The sequence below is a fragment of the Leptopilina heterotoma genome, unplaced genomic scaffold, assembly GCF_015476425.1.
Source record: "Leptopilina heterotoma isolate Lh14 unplaced genomic scaffold, ASM1547642v1 Lhet_11, whole genome shotgun sequence".
Classification (NCBI taxonomy): domain Eukaryota; kingdom Metazoa; phylum Arthropoda; class Insecta; order Hymenoptera; family Figitidae; genus Leptopilina; species Leptopilina heterotoma.
Window position 1 is genome coordinate 1,772,735 of NW_025110829.1, and position 17,059 is coordinate 1,789,793.

At 28.3% G+C, this 17,059-nt stretch overlaps 1 protein-coding gene across 1 annotated transcript in view; it reads left to right on the forward strand.

The window, feature by feature from the left end:
* The window catches only part of LOC122503896 (lachesin-like), a 270,773-nt gene that overhangs the window by 131,995 nt on the left and 121,719 nt on the right, over positions 1 to 17,059 (forward strand). The window lies entirely within an intron of this gene.

Sequence of the window (17,059 nt, forward strand, 5' to 3'; positions counted from 1 at the left end):
TGATTTTCTGAAAATAAACTATTTCAGATAATATTAATATCATTCATTGAATGTATCTACACCTTTTGTTATCATTAATTTAAAAATTAGCTTTTTAAATAATTAAAAGAAATTAGGAGTTATAATCTGCATATAAATTAGATGAAATTCTTAGAACTGTTTAGTAATTCGTGTAAACTGTGACAAACGATTCACAGGGAGGCAGGCAATTAGATAAACGCCAACCAAACTGTACCCTATACGTATATATGTGCGCCCATGAGATATTGTTGTTCGTGCATTTGATTAATCGATGCTTGCTTTATACACAAGATCACTTTATATTAACTAGTACAAATTGCTCTAAAATACACTTCTTCTTCTCAATGAATCATAAATTTGTAGAATGTAAAATTGTGTAATTTGTTTTTTTCATTAATTACAAAATTGTATTATTTAATAAAACAGGACTTTATTAATTATGTTTGTATCAATATTCTTACAATAAAAAGCGTATTGGTTTTATTTTTTATATCCAAAAATTTTATATACAGGTTCTTAATATCTGAGTGGGCACAAGGATGACTTAATAGTATTCTAAGAATGTCCTAAAATGTCTAAGAGAACTCAAAATGTACTTCAGTATTGTTCTTCAATATTAAATCAAGAATGTCAAAAAAAGATTTAAAATAGTTTTTTAATTAATAAAATAAAAAATTCAAATTCGGAAATCAATTAAAATAAAAAATTAAAGAACATTAAAAATATACGGAATGCATTAATTTTCTATTTGCTGAATAGTCTGAGTGTTTAATTTAAAAAAATTAAAGTTTAGTAATGAAAGGAGTGATTCTTATTTAAACAGAAGATAACTTAAAGAAAATAATCAACTAATGCACTGCTTTGGAAAAGATCATTTTGTACTTTTGTAACAAATGTGGAGTAGGCGGGTGATAGGTTTCTTTTAGACTCGGTTACCTTTTTCACGTCTAGACGGTCGTTACTGAAACAATGGCATTATTTCTGATGTCGCAGCGATTGCTTGGATACGGAAGAGCAAGTAGTAAAGTTGAGTCTATTTTTTTTCCTTCTTTCTCGAGGTTACTTTTTTCCCCACACTAGGTTCGTGCCACGAATCTATTTCAGGGCTTAAGACTGTTCACCAAATTGGCAATATAGTGGCGAGTCTAAATGGCGGAGAAACACCTAAATAGGGTCGCTAATGGGGCCATGGAGACTGACAGAATATCGATTTTCTCAACAAGTTTCAACTTAAATCTCTGATATGCGAAAAAAACATATTTCAAAGCCTTTAATAAAGATGCAAACTTTGCCTTCATATCTTATCATCGTGACTTGATCTTTTAAAAGAAATTAAAAATACTATTTTCTTTTTAATCCATTTTTTTTAATAACAGATTTTTAAATCTTATTTTGTCGAAATAATTAATTTTCACAGACTTTAAAACACCAAAAAACAAAATATGCTTTTTGAGTATGAAAATTTTATTTATTATTAAAGAGAATATTTATTAAATTTTTTATTAAACGAACAGTAAATTACAGTTGATGTTTTATATAGCTATTTTGATAATATTTAGCGATGAAAATTAATTTATTTCTAGTTTGTAATTTGAAAATGTAAATATTTACTAATGAAGGTTTTTCCTTTACTTAAGACGATTTCCTTGAAGAATGTTTTCCTCGTACAGTGGTAAAAAGTTTTTTATTTCTCTCGACATTAATTTTTAGTCTACAGTTTTTCATCGATATTTATATAAAGCTCCTTTTAAAATTAAGGTTAAAAAAATTTTTCACAAAACGGCTTCTTAAATTCTGTCATAATTACGATTTAACTAAATTTTGAATTAAAATGAGGATTTAAGAATACAATATGCATTGAAACAATTAATTAATTATAGAGCATGTAACAGATTTTAATCTTTTAAATCCAGATTAGATATTGCATTATGATTTGTTCAAATGGAGATAAAATCAGGAATATGAGGTACAATTTTCGAAATTTCACTGGAGGATATTACTAATGCATATATATATATATATATATATGTATAAATAATTTTCATTATTATCGATATAATCAAACTATTCATTTTAAATCCTCATAAATTGTTAATTATACCATTTCATATTTCTCATTCTCTTTGTTTCTAATAAATTTTATTTAAAAATAATTTTTTTAGTAATTTTACAAATTAACAAATAACAACCATTTATAAAAATTGATATTTAATGTTTTGTATAAAATAATAAATCCAAATTTCCCACATTTATCATTGTCTATATTTTATTTATATATATATAATATATAAAATATGATAAATTTTATATGTCGATGTATGCATTAATCATTACACACGTTACTTTTGATATTAATTCTATGAGGGAGATGCAAGAACGAATTTCAATAGAGTATTGCGCATTGATAATAAATTTTCTCATTTCAAGTTAATCGATAATTATATTACGCACACATAGTGTAAATAAATCGGACGATAGAATATTGTGAATTGCCCTAGCACACATGTACACACACACAAACTGATACACTATAGTTCATTCATTTATTCATTGTAATCACGTGACGTTTGTCTACGGAAAATTTGCATTCTGAAATTTAATCCACTATAGTCATTTCAACTTTATTCAGTTTTAAACTATACTGCATTTAACAAGACATTCATTTCCATAGTAAAACTATTTTTCTTTGTTTCAAAAATAAGCGTTTCATTATTTTTATTTAATGAACTGTCATAATACGTATTGTAAGAAATGAAAATGTACTCTAAAATGTAGTTTTTAATAAAGGAGAAACTGTATAACCATAAGACAAAGTAGTTACATAAGTTATAACCTGAATAAAGTTTTAAGCTTTTTCGATATTTAAAATTAATTTTACTTGGTGGTTTTTTGAAACACTTTATGGGAAACATTGACGATTTTCTAAGTAAATTGTAATTTTTCCAAGTTGGTTACAACTTTTACTTTATTACCAAAAAGTTGAATCATGTTTCGACCCGATTATTTTGATGTTCTTTTTACTATCTTACTGGACAAGCTTTTCGTCAATAGATGAATAAATTCAGGGGGAATATTACAACCTAGAATTTTATTGTCACCCGTAAAAGTAATCTTCATTTACTTGGCGCCAAATTTATCGAGTTTTCCAATAGACGATACTTAATATTATAATAATTGTCATTAAAAATTAATCAAAGAATACAAATTTTTAATTTACAAAAATAAAAATTGATTGCGAAAATTGTAATGATTTTCAATGAAATTTGATATTGAGAAAAGCACTTTGCAATTTAAGGTAGAAAAAAATGACAGAATGAATAAAAAGCAGTGTTGAGTAGAATTCGTGCTGATTTTGAATCTTATTCAGTCTTAAGAAATAAGGAATTCTCAAATCCAATATCGGAGAAGTCGGCACTTCATCGGGAGACTATCAAATGTAGTTGTCGATTCGATAGGCAAGCTATCCGAGTTTCTGTCCCTCCCTAATCCGCCTGCTCTGGCTATTATCCTGGAAAATCCAGTCGAACATCCGATTAGGAAAACTGAGGTACGTTACTTCCTGCCGAAAGTCTAGCATTCTTGCTAACGTTGAAAATGACGTTTATCGTTTTTATGTTATTCTATAGATGTACAAGAGAAATTACGCTTAAATCGAGACACATGTTTGCCGTTTTCATTGTAATCGTATTTTCTACATGGATCTTCTCTCCTTCTCTCTTTATAAATCTCAATCTAGTTATATGTTTTTATAGGTTTCCAATACATTTATTTTCATTTTATTTTGATATAAGCTAAGATAAACCAATGGATTTGTTCTGTAATTAATTATTTAACTTTCTTCTGGTATGTTTTTCTCTGAAGTGACAAATTGTTTCTGGTATTTATTTGTGATATGAAGAATTTAAGGTAGTTCTTCGGCTGCTACTCTTGAAAAAATTGATTTTCTTCAAATTTTGAGAAAATGTTTCTTCGGGTGCTCTTTAAATGTGGTAAAAATTTCAAAACTCTTTGTGATGCTAAATTTTGAGTTATTCAAGTTCAAACTTTAACTTTTTGTCAAAACATGTAGATTGATAATAAAAAATTTTAAAAAATTAAGATTTTGCTCCAAAATTGCGATTCCCAATGGGAAATTTACAACTGGCGTAGTACTGCGCCAGCACTGGCAGCACTGGCGGCAAGGCTGAGAGCCAGCACTGGCATAACTCTGGGATGATAACGCCGTCCGGCGCTGCCGAAGTACTGTCTGTCAGTGCTGCCAGACAGCGCTGGCGCAGCACTGGACCAGTGCTGGCTGAGAATATTGCCGCAATAAATGCCGTATTGTTATTAATTAGTCGTAAATTAATAATTATAAATAATTTAACAACAAAATGGTAAATAATATTAATAAATAGTTATTATTCATAAAATATTTCTCTTCTTAAAAAAATTGTATTAAAGATGGAGACTAACAATATGGATATAGTAAATGAAGTAGAAAAAAATTGTTTATAACATTTAAAAATTAAATAATAAACAATTACAGTAAGTGTGCATTAGATTTTCATATTTTAGTACCTGACGATTGGAATCTAGAAATATCGCAAACCTATGAAAATAAACAAAATTGCTGACGAGGGGAATCGAACCTACGACCTACGGACTAACAGACTAACGCTCTAACCACTATGCTAACGACACGTGTGTGCAGTAAAATTTTAATATCTCAGTATCATTCAGACATACAATTATTGAGTCAAAGATGAGAAAAAAATAGGGATACGTTAGAAATAATAAATTGAAATAAAATAAATTAAACTAAATTTTTAAAAATTAAATTACTTTACTTATTGCATTTAACATTTTACGTAATTCTTAAATTACGTGGTAATTTTTTAATAATTTTTTATTCATAGTAAGAAGTATAATAGTATTTTAATAGGAACCAAATTATTATTGAGATTAAAGTTTAAATTTTGTTTATAATTTTAATTTGTTTAAATAATTTATTATTTACAAAATTAGACAATTGTGTTAAATTGTTATTATTAAATTTGACAAGAATAAAAAATGAACAACTGAAAAGTAAAATATTAATTTTTTTCAATAAATTTATATTTATAAACATTCATAAACTTTTTTTATAATTTTTTTCAAGTTTATGTCAAAAAAGCAATGTTGGCAAAGAGCGTTGTGAATAATTTTTCTATACTCAGCCAGCACTTGCCGCCGAGCCTTGTCCAAGCTTTGGCGAAACAAAAATTCTGTACTGCGCCAGCACTAATTGTCGAGGCTCGGCTAGACTACGCCGAACAATCGTCTGAGTACTAAGCCAGTGGTGAGCATCGGCACTACACTGGCATTTCCCATTGGGTTATCTCGAAAACTAGAACCGACAATATGGGCCCTTAAAACAGAAGGATTTCAAATATGATAAAATAAACTTAAAAATATTATTATTTAAAAAATTTTTATTTTGAAAAAAAAACGATTAAGAAAACTCATTTGGGTCCAGCGCCTCCCCAAATGTGAGTGTCACTTCAGCGCTCGGTCCCCAACCGCCGGACGCTTACTGGCTGCATGGTGGGGGAAGGCTACTTCCCCTCACGGGACGCAATCGACAATCGGCCTTTCTTTGTGTTGTATAAATACTGCGGGGAGGGGAAAAAGCTAGGATTGGTCCTTACTCTTTGAGAGGGGGCAACACGCTGCGGGACTCTCTTCGTGTTGTATAAATATTGCAGATCTCTTTGCCACGTTCTCATATTGCCACCAATACGTTCATCAAAATGATCGGTTTCAGTAAAGTATAAAACTTGTTTTTCATTGTCTAAAACATCTTTTGACGTGGAAAATTTAATTAACCTGATTAAAAACAATGAAATGACATAAGAAAGTGATAAAAGAGTTAGAAATTGTTTAAAGTGGATATTTTTTAATAATAAAATTGTTTAGTACTTAAAGGTCAAATGGAAAATTAATAAATGATAGGTAGGAAAATTTCCAGAAAGCTGTGAGAAAATAATAATCGATGAATGGAATTTTGTTGTTATAATGAACGGATGGCCAAGAAAGGAGGACATTGTCTGGCTGTGTGCGCATTCCACAAAACGAAGACTCGGTGTTCTTGAAGCGCTTCGCGGTAAACCAAACATTCGCGGTATGCCCTCAACGCAGCGTTACGGAATTTCTAACATGAAGTCGTTTCGCTTTCCAGGACCACTTATAATTAATGGTCCTAGTTTATAACGCCTTTGCGGCTATTGTGATCTTGTCAGTATACACTTTCTAGCGCTAAAGTAAACCAACACTAATTTTTTACGTGCTTCGAAACACATATCTTACATTCGCCAAGTATTAAATATATAATTTACTTTAATTATTTAATAAGTGAATGTAATTATTTAATTAATGTAAACCAGAAAAAGAAAATTTCATTATAAATGGAAAACGTAATTTATTCAGTGATGTATAATTAATATATCGCTTAATAATATATAAATTTTCAAGATAAATGAACGTTAAATTTTTTATTCAAATTAATACTGAAGATAATTTATTTTCAACTTAATAAATTATTTATTTTTTGTCGGATTTTTTTTAACCATTATGTAATAAACGATAATTATATATTTTAATTTTAATACTTCAGAGTGTTACATGCTTTGCATTTCTCGTGGGAGTAAATAAAATAATCTTTTCACTGGACTGTAAAAAGCTTTCAAAGCTTTCACCTTTCGTCTTTCTGAATAACGCTCGGTTCGCTAAAGTTTCATCCGCTTTGCAAGGAAAATTGAGCAGTCGCGGATACATGACAAGAAGGCGACTGGGTCGACCTCCAAAGGATACTTCCCTTTTTTTGCTGCGCATAAAAAAATATTAACTCTAAGAATCTTTACATGTTTGCTGCTCTTCTCACATTTTCGATAAATAACATTTAGATGAACTTTCAACATCAAACGATACAAAATTGTTTGTTGAATTTTCAGAGAAAATTCTCCCTTTATATATATGATAATTTTTTACTTTAAAAAATTTTGAACATATAAATTACAAGAAGAAATTTTTTTTCCTTTTGTAAGAAAAATATTCATAAAAGTAGATATTTTGTAATTTTAAAAATAAGTTTTTTTAATAGAATTGCAAAGAGGTAGTACTACAAAGAGGACGTGTTAAAAAATTTTTAAATAAAACTTGTGAGAAAAAATTTTTACTTTCAAAGAAGCAATAAAATTTTGATTGTTTCTGTTTTTTCTTTGCCAAACAAAGAAGTATTTGAATTTTTTTTTATATCAAGAGAAACTTTGAACATTTAGTGATATAGACAGTCATTTACTGTTAAATTTAAGTAGAATCTTTTACAGCCTTCTTACATCTCTGATTAACACTCTCTTCATTTATGCGATGCTTTACTCGCAAAGTGAGCAATTACATTTTCCAGTAGCTTTCCTCGTAAAATGATCTACAGGAGTATTTTACTCAGCACATAAAGATAATTTTTCCTTCAAGTATTTAGAATTTCCGTAAAATTCTATGCAACTTGAAAGAATTTCTTCAAGAGGCATTTTAGAGTATCTTTTCTTGAATAGAAAAAAACGTTTCTGTTCGACGATCCATACCACGGACAATGTAACTGTAAATGTTGAGACTTGAGTCAAATTAACAAGATAGTCTTCTTTTACTTTGAAAGAAATTAAAAAGTCTTTATTAAAGCTCTATAATTAAAATAGAACAAATCAGAGGAAAATGTTTACAGAAAAAGCAGAGTTTCTAATTATTTTTATTTGAAATTCTGATAAAGTGTGAAAGTTAAAAAGAGAAATGACTTCTGGGTAAGCAATAGCCATGGGATTTGGAGGATAATATAGACTCATAATATGGGTGCGAAGGCAATATTGCATTTATGGAGCAAGTATAAGCAATGAACACTGCAAAACGTGGCATTCACGATAAACTAGGATTTTTGCTGTATGACATCGTATACGTTGACCGAAGTGACCTTCTTGAACAAAATTAACCTTTAAATCAGAAGAAAAGATTCTCGACCTCTGGTCGCTTTATTAAAAAAATGTCAAAAAATTTACTTTATTTCACATTACGAAAAAAAAATTCATACAATTTTAAATGCAATTTTTCCCCAAATAATAAAACCAAAACTTAAAAGAAAACATATGTTATAGATTTTACCATATTATTTATTATCAAAAAACTATTCAATATTTAATCATTTTCATCAAAGGCAAATAATTATAAACTGAAAGCCAAAAATACCTTTCGTTCTATTCAAGAAAATATAATGAATAATCAATAACATAAAATTTCTCTCTTCTTAATAGAGTATCGCTAATTTAAATTTAGACTCTACGGCTTTGGTACGAGTATTCTGGAAATATTTAACGTCAATAATAATCGTCCTAGATTAATAAATAAAAAAGTAAGGAAGATTAAAATTCTGTATTTTAAAATGATAGAAGTACAAGTTTTATTCGTTATATTTTCTCCAGTATTCATAGATTTTTGTAGTTGCCGTTAACACCAGAGGGAGTTGTTTCCTTCGCAACAAAACCCAATAAATTCTATCTATCTATCAATCTATTTGATTCTCCTTTTCCAAGTATTCCCCAAGAGAACGTAAACATTACAGAACCAAGAAGCGACTATGCCGAGAGTTGCCATCCCATTCTTTTACGTGAACTGGTTATCCGCTAAATTGAAATCTCTTACGTAAATCATGTTGGAGCAATGGCTTCCAGGGGTTTCTCGCGGTTCTGGACCGGTGGGTACTTAGCCGCATTGCGGGATACCGTGCCTTACAAACTCCGCAAATCCACGATTTAGCTTTCCTCAAAACATATCCGTTTATCAATGTATTTTTATATAAAGATAATGTGCGACCATTTTGATGAAATTTAATTTATAGAAAAAATTGTAAAATATAGTTTAATATGACTGTTGCAAATAAAATATTTGAAACGCCTTCTAGTCAGGTTAAGATCAATTGATTTTAAAATATTTATTTCTACTTACTAACTTGTTGGTAAAAACCTCAATGATGTATTTTTTACTTATTAAATAAACAGCGTGAATTATTAGCTAACACAGCACCACAAAATTTTTTTTAAAGAAAGTATTGACCGGACCATGTTTTTTATATGTCTTTTGGGTCACTGAATTCAAATCCGAACTCAGTTTTCCGCCATCACGTCAAGTTTCTTCAGAAATTAATAAAATTCGAAAAACTGACTGTAAACAAGATTTAAATAAAAATAAGCAGAAGATTCTATTAAAAAACAACTTTAAAACACTGAAAAAATATTATATAATGTTAAACAATCAAAGAAACTCGTAAATATTCAAAATTTAAGATGGCGGATCCAATATGGCGTCAATTTTTTTAAAATTCACCCAATTCGCCTGAATCTTGTTACTCGGGGGTTTTTGGGGTTGCTAAATACGAATTTCACATCAGTTTTCAAAAATTCAAAATGGCGGATCCAATATGGCTAACCAATTATTAAAAAGATTATTGAATTTACCTGAAACGTTATACTCGGGGGTTTTAGGGGTCGCTGAATACGAATTTCACCTTAGTTTTCAAAAATTCAAAAACTGATAAATTTTTAAATAATTTGTTATCAATATTGGATCCGCCATTTTGGATTTTTTAAAACTAAGGTGAAATTCGTATACAGTGACCCCAAAAAACCCCAAGTAACAAGTTTCGAATAAATCTGATAAATTTTTTAAAAATAAGTCAGCCATATTGGATCCGCCATTTTGAAAAACTAAGGTGAAATTCGTATTCAGCGACCCCAAGAATCCCCGAGTAACGAATTTCAAGTAAATCTGATCCATTTTTTAAAAATTCGACAGCAATATTGGATCCGCCATTTTGAAGAAACTTGACGTGATGGCGGAAAACTGAGTTTGGATTTGAATTCAGTGACCCAAAAGACATATAAAAAACATGGTGCGGTCAATACTTTCTTTAACAAAAATTTTGTGGTCCTGTGTAATATACAAATTAGCAAAAAATTATTGAACATTGTTTCGTAGTTAGGAAAATATGTAGAAATTGATCCTGGAAGTATATGGGTCAAAATTTTGCAGAAATATCAATGTTGGTTGGGGCTCTTTTGATTTTTTTGAAAATGGGCATTTTTTTAGTGTTAGGAAAGATGTATTTGTGGTTCAAAGGGGTTTCAAAATTATTTGAGTTACGGTGCTTTTAATTTTTAGGTTAAATTTTTTTTAAATACGATATTTTTGACAATTTTTCATGAATCTTTTTCATATTTACAGGATGAACAGAAGATTTACAACGGTTTAAAATAAAAATAAAAAATTTTTTTTAAAATTTGCTCGAAAAAAATTCAAAATTATTTTTGAAATTAGTTTTCTACTCATTTGGCCATGAGTTAGTTTAATAAAACAACAATTATTGGACTCCTTATAATTTTCTGCGTTTTTTCATAAAGAAAATTGATAGAGGGTCTAAAACTTTCGAAGTTATTCAAATTTTAGTTCGACGGTGCACAGTAGAGACATATCTATTTTAGAATATTTTATGCTGAAATTTAGTATGTAAGGTTGTTAGATAATTAGTCATAGATGTATATTTTTTGTCATATTTTATTCGTCTGATCATAAAAAATTTATATAAAAATCCTGAGCATTCGCTCCGCAACGCCTCTTCAGAGCTTTAATTCAAAACAAGACAATAGATTAAAATATTTCACAAAATTTGTTTAAAAAAATAAAGTAACCTTCTTCAAAACATAAAGAATGTAAAAATTACATACCTAAAAATTTTAAATTCAAAAGCAAATGAAACTGAAGATTTTTAGCACGGATTTTTCGAAAAATCCGGGACAAAAAATCAAAATCATTGCTCTCCCCGACCTGGTTCCAGTTGAAAATAATTTCTTATGATTCCTGACATTAGTATTTTTAATAAATGTAGAAAAAAATTGGATCTGAGGCGGGGAAATTGAAATTGTTTCGAAATTTCTGAATTTTCGAAAAAACCGTGACAAAAAAAATGTCAAAATCATTGCCCTCCCTTACCTGGTTCTACTTGAAAATAATTTCTAATGGCTTCTAACATTAGTATTTATAATAAAAGTGGAAAAAAAATTGAATCTGAGGCGGGGAAATAGAAATTGTTACGTATTATATTTTTCGTCGAACAAACGTTGATAACTTCAGTTTCATAATAGCAAGGAAGGAAGAAACCTTCTCCCTTTTTTATTGTTATGTCATGTTGTCGGTAGACTTACAAACTTTTAGCAAACATGTAACAAAAAAAAATGGAAGGTTTTGAATTTCTATGTTTGTAATGTTTATATTGTTTATGTTTTGAAGAAGGCTACTTTCTTTTTTAACCCGCGCACACTTACGAATCCATCCTCAAACCGCACACTGGGTGTGCGACACCCGGGGACTTTAAAGTGTGTTCTCCAAGCTGGAATAGGATATTCTCTTTTAGAAAAATTATCTTATATAGCTCAGTACATCTATTTTGAAGGAAAATAGGTTTCATAATGATTTATTTAATCTTATAATAATTAAAAAAAAGTTTTTTAAAACTACTGAAATAAAGTTTCAAGCCGTCCAGCTTGTAATACAAAATTACCAGTTTACTATATACATATATTGAATTAATATCTCTATCTCGTTAAATTAATTTTTTTGCGAATATATAATAATTAATTACTTCATCTCAATCTATGAAACAATAAAAATCACTTCAAAATTTAAACAGACTTATAAATGTATTGAAAAATTAATAAGAAAAAAGAATTTAAAGATGATGTTGATAAAGCGATTCTTAAGCAGAAAGTAAAGCTTCCTTTTCCTGTTAGAAAAGAAGGAACCAAAAGTTTTAAACGTTAGGTCTGATGGAGAACTAAAACTCACTTCCTTTCTTTCTCTCAGCATTTTCGGTTTCTTAAGGTACCCCGATTTCGCGTTGTAACATAAATACGTTAGAAGACAGCTTTCAGAGTGACGATCGTGACAGACTTTGGAACGAGTTGCCCTAGAGAGAACTAATCTTTCACCTCCGTTTGCAACAACTCGCGTTTCTCAGGCGTTTAATCTTTCACGTGGATATACAGTAGAACTAAAGTACTACTTAAAATTGAAGAAATGTTTTAAATTGGTAATACTGTAAACTTTTTTTAAACGGATAAAAATAGTATTTGTTAAATTAAAATTTATAAGTTTCTTTTATCGACAATAAGTGACATATTATACAGTGTATTTATATTACATATTGCTGTCCAAAACAAATTCAAATATTTATTAATCTTTTGTCCTAATAAATAATAGATCATTAAATCTATAAATTTGACACTTGACATATTTCGTAGATTGTTACGGGTTTCTACTAAGAATTTATCAATCTATAATAATAAATATTTAAAAAATTTTGTGACCGAAATTTTTAGACCGTATTATATCCTAAATTGAATAAATTAAGTATTCTGGACTAAGCCGGTGGAAATTCCACAACGAAAAAGAAGCTGTGAGCTAAAGTAGGTTGTTTAGATTTTCAGTACAGACATAGATTACCGTCGGCTCCTTCAGGACATGAGAGGTTAATGTTCAGATCTTTATCTCTCGCCGGCAGTGCAATTATAGCCGAAGTTTGTATTTATTTCCCGGTTTGCCGGAATTATCAAAGTTTCTGGTTGTCGAGTACATGGCAAGCCAAAAGGACACAACTATCTTTGACTACCAACTAATTCATCGTTAAATTTTCAACATCAGCGAGAATCTCTTAAACAATATAAAATTTATAATTATGATATGTATATCATTTGGTTAACTGAGACATGGTTAAAGCAGGATTTGATATCCTTAATATTTTTTGTTACTGATTTCTTCAAGGGCTCAGTATGCCAGATAAGGAAACCTCGTCAAAACCCCTAAAGATGTATTTAAAATTTGCTAATAGTTCTTGCTCGGGGTTTTTTTAGGGTCATTAATTACCAATCAAAAGGCAGATTTTCAAAATTCAAAATGGCGGTTCCAATATGGCGGTCAAATCTTAAAAAAACTTAATGGATTTTGATGTAACGAATATGATTAGTCAAAATGGTAGATTTAGCAAAAAAAAAATTAAATAAATTCAAGTGAAATTAAAAATAAAGAAAAAGTGTATTAACCACAGGAACTTGTTTTAAAAAAAAATTGTAAAATTTATAAATCTAACTTTTGGTCAAATAACTTGTATATTTTTGTATCAAGAAAAATGTAATTTTCCACATGAAAAAGGAAAGAGAGAAAAATAAAGAGAATTTCTAGCAAGCTGTAAAAGAAATTTCTTGTATAAACATGTTTTGTATTTTGTAGAAAAGTTGTAAAATGGATACAAAAAACATTTTATGTTTATTTAAATTTCCTATTATTTGAAAGAATATCATATTGTTGACTATTTATTTTTCACATTTATTTTTTACTAACAAATATACAGATAGCATTTAACGAATTGATTGCTATTTTTTATTGAAAATGAAAAATACTTGTCAAGTTTATAATATTATTATAAATTATAACAAAAACTGTAACAAATATTATGAAATTTTCAACTTGAAGCGGAAAGATTTCAGAAGTTAATTATTCTTTGTTATTTGCAAAAATATATGTCAATAAAATTTTCAATCCAGCACGTAATATTATCAAAAATGACAAAAACGAGACAAAAATTGATATCGGATGTAAAATAACAGACAATAAAGCAAGAGGCAAAGGTGAGAGAGAAGAGATTTATTCTGCATCATTTATCCAACTGATTGCTTCATTTGTCCAAATTGACTGATTACTTTCGATTGACTATTCAAATGTTCTCTGTAAATTGATTTAAAAATTTGTTCATTCATAACTAACATTTTGCAAGGATGAAAAAAGTACTTGAAATTTTATTCAAAAGAGTAAAAAAAACGTTTTTCTGAGTAAAGCAAAAATAATGTAATTAAGTGATCAGCAAAATTGTGATGGAAGATTTATCATTTAGGACAAAATATTAGATAAAGATTCTTAATATACTATACTTTAAGATTTTTTATAAAAGATATTCATAATTTATTTAACAAAACAACAAATTAATAAATATATAACAGTTATACACATGAAATTAAAAAAACAAATTAATAATATTACTTGAATAATTTACAATAATATTACATTGCAACTAGTCAATGTTTAAAAATCAAAATCATGTTTAAAATTATCGTTAAATTGAGAAGTCAGTGAACTTATAGGTATAAACAGTATATAAAGAACAGAACCTTCAAGGTTCTGTTATGAATTTAATCTCCTAAAAAGAGGGCAATACGTTTTATTGAGAAAATTTCTTCCTTCTTAATTGTAGAATCGTTACTTAAAATATGAATCATATTTCTGAAATGGAGCGTTTTTTATAATTTTTTGGTACACAGTCAAGTACAATGGTATTCTTCCAATCGAAGTCATGTTTGAAATTTAGTTGATGTGCTCGTACCACAGATGTATCATTTTTGTTGTTTTTATATATTCATTGATACGTGTGTTCCACGTGTGTCTGACCAATATAATTTGAAGAGTAACTTTTACAATTAAATTTGTAAACAACATTCGTTTCTTGACATTTTTCAGTCTGGTCTTTGCCTAGATTTACAATTTATTGTTTTGATATTTTTATTAACAATTGGAATAGAATGTATGTTATATGATTTAAAAATTTTAGACAACTTAGGAAAATTCAAATGGTTAAATGGTAAATAAATTTTAGGAATTTGTTTAAATAAAAGAGATATTGTGTTGTTTAAATTTTGGTCTTCATTGTGAAATTTTATTTTATTCAAACAGATTTTTATATATTTGTCATAAAAAGAAGGGTAATATGCGTTGTTTGATAAATTTTTTTTCACTTGTGCTAAGCTGCACTGTAAAAAATTTTTGTAGTCATTTTCCCATACTTGTATGGAAAAAAAACCATACACTGTATGGTAATATTAATATCGTTGAAGGTAATTTTTCCTCACATTTGTATGAAAAAATTTGTATATCCTATAGTATTTTTTGTATAATAAACTACAATTTTTCCATTTCATCAGTATGGAAAAAGTTGTACATATATAAAATGGTCATTTCAGTTTATTTAATAGTAATTTTCCAATATTCTTGTTTATAAAGAATTACCATTTTTCTATTAAAAAACAACAATTAATACTTCTTCAAATGTTTATTAATTTAAAAGTTATAGTTTTAACATATGATTTTGTGTAAACATATTGTCCATATTATAAATTAACAGCATTACAACTGTTGTGTTCTTTAAATTATAACAGTTCTTCCTTCTGAATTAATGTAGTTTATTCTTTTTGAATCTGAAAAATAGATAAATATGCGTTGAAGAGCAAAATGTTAATTATTTATGATTTGTATACATGTCAATTTTTAATATACTTACTTTTTATTCCTTTTTTTAATGAAATTTGCTACTGATAATAAATCCGATAAACACATAAAATCTTTTATGCTTTCTGAAATACAAAAACAAATTTGTAAACTTTCAAAAATGTACTATAAAAAAATTATCCCAGTAAAAAAAAACTAATTCAAATGAATTGAAACGAATTAACATTTTTGGTAGGCTCCAATTCGTATTTGTCACAAAGCGGGATTCACTCAAGCTCTTTGTATATTCAATTGAATTTAATTCAATATGTACCAATCTGTCCAAACGAATTCGCATTCGAAAGAAATGGCCAAGGAATGCATTGAATTCGTGCTAACGAATTGAAAAAAAATTAAAGGCTCAAAACTTGTCCAGTGAATTGGTACGGATAGAAGGTTCGGAAGTTCAATACAGTTTCACGAATTCAGGAAAATTGCATCATGGCTCCAATTCGTATTTGTCACAAAGCGGGATTCACGAAAGCTCTTTGTGAATTCTTTTTAATTCATTTCAATTAGTTTTCGTTTACTGGGATGTTTACTTATATTATATAGGGTAAGAGGCCCCAAGGTGGCCACCCATCTTTTGAACGACTGTAATTCCTAAACGGTATTATATAACATAATTAATAATATTTGCCCAGAAACTGTATCACCTTAGCTAACTTTTTAGCAAAAAAATTTTTTTATTTCAATAAGGAAAATAAAACTTAGACGACTTTGGAAAAACAGCTGAAACGTTGCTTTAAAAAAAAGTTGCCCCAAGGTGGGCACTATTCAAAAATTCACTGAAAAATTAAAAAAATAGTTGCGAAAATCAATTTAAGGTAATTTTATTTGAAATGTATTGTTTTTGGCTTACAATCACAGAATAAATAGTTACAAACTCTGTTTTTTGCTTATAAAAAGACACTTTAAAATATTGTTAAATATTTATCCTGTTTTATACATTAAAAACTAAATTCTTTTATTATTCATCATAAAATTTTCCAAATCGATAAAATTTACATTTTCCATAATATATTTTGATAAATATTACGTCGTAAAAAAATTCAAAAGTGATTTTATATAAAAACGCATGGTGGACACATTAGGTCCAGGACGACATTTTTTAAAAGTTATCAAAAAATTGTATAGCACAATTTTATCGATATTCATTTATAATATTATTGTATTATATGTAAACAAAATTACCACAAAGTTTAGAACTTTTAAACTATTAACTGTTATCACAGTAGCACTTTAAAAACAATGCTTTCAAAATTTTTTTACCAAAATTTAGCGATGTCTCATCTGTTAGAAACAAACGCGTTTAGTTATACACGTCTAAACATAATCAAAAACTTCGTCTTTATAAACAATGAAAATAACCTGAAGCATTTAGTGCTGCCAAATAATGCACAAGAATTTTCCTACGGTGGTCACCTTAGGGCCCTGGCCACCTTGAGGCCCTAATATAAACATTATGTCGTAAACTTACCTTACAATAGAATTATTATTTATTTCACAAACAAAATTATTTAAAATGAAGTTTAAAGTATTTTCAACATGCGTTTTAGTTTATTTCTAGCAAAGGCTGAAAAACGACTGATGCCTGAAAGAAAACTTATAC